This window comes from Habropoda laboriosa, unplaced genomic scaffold, assembly GCF_001263275.1.
Source record: "Habropoda laboriosa isolate 0110345459 unplaced genomic scaffold, ASM126327v1 scaffold175, whole genome shotgun sequence".
Taxonomy (NCBI): domain Eukaryota; kingdom Metazoa; phylum Arthropoda; class Insecta; order Hymenoptera; family Apidae; genus Habropoda; species Habropoda laboriosa.
The window spans coordinates 75,603-76,835 of NW_017100347.1; positions in this window are offsets into that span (position 1 = coordinate 75,603).

Below are 1,233 nucleotides of genomic sequence, written 5' to 3' on the forward strand. Positions count from 1 at the left end.
AAAATGTTCATTTGTCGCGAGAATAGGTTCTCTAATCACCGAGCAATAAGAATGATTCACGATGTTCAGTTGTCAATGATTATTAACGACACCAACGAAATGCCAATTATTTCCATATTAGAGATCACCTTTCGAATTACCTACATTTGAATTTTAATTACCCACCTTTGAATATCGTTCAATTATTCCATCGATTAATTTATATCTGCATAGAAATTGTTCTATTATTTGACAGCGCCAATTTCGAATTTATAAAGAATTAGCAGCAGATTCGATATTGGCGTAAATTGACAGAAAATTCCAAACTTTTAGTCGATACTGTGCATTATAAGTAGACTGCGGATTTTTATGCATTTATGGAGAAATTTGCAGATACACAGAATGCACATAATAAGCAAAAAATAGACGAATAGTCCCGAAATATAGTACTCGTTATGATATTTAGCGAATAAAACAGTTGCCTATCTAGCTTCTATATTTTCAATTATATTCACGAAAATTTGAATTCGCATAAAAATCCGCAGTCTGATTATAAGCAATTTACAGTTTATTTAGCGTTTTATAATTTCAACAGAGAAGATGGTACGTTATTTCGTTTAGAAACATAACATTTACCGTTAGTACAAGGAAACATGATTTACATTCATTTGTTAACAATTAAATTAAGAAAGCAGAGAATGTAACAGAAACGAGATGAGCACAATTTTCGTACAGAATCTAAAAATTTAGCAAAGTGTCTACCAACAAATTAATTTCTTCTTTACGAGCAAGTAGAAATACTCAAATTAACGTAAATTATTTTTCTTTGCAATAGCGTTGAAATGACACAATCCAAAATCAATTCTACCCAAAGTGTAAGAAGACTTTCTTCGCTGTAAGTGCATCCTGCAACTAACAATTCCATTTATCATCGCACAGATTCGTCGAAATTCCAAAAAAAAAAAAGAAGAAAAAATTTGATTCCTGATTCACTGGCGCGAACCATTAATTATCACGTCTCGAGAACAATATATCTTTCCCTGGTCTCGCGCTGTACGCAGAGATGCAAATGCGTTCATGTTGTTGCTGGAAATGATGGCTAATAAAAGTCTTGTGCATCTTTTTTGCAATGGATTCGTCTTACAGCGATTCCGCCAGCGGTTATTCATAAAGCGATCAGATCCATCACGTAACGAGAAACCGAAGAAGCATCTTACAGATCACTTGTGCTATTCAAGGTTGCAGGTGATGAAC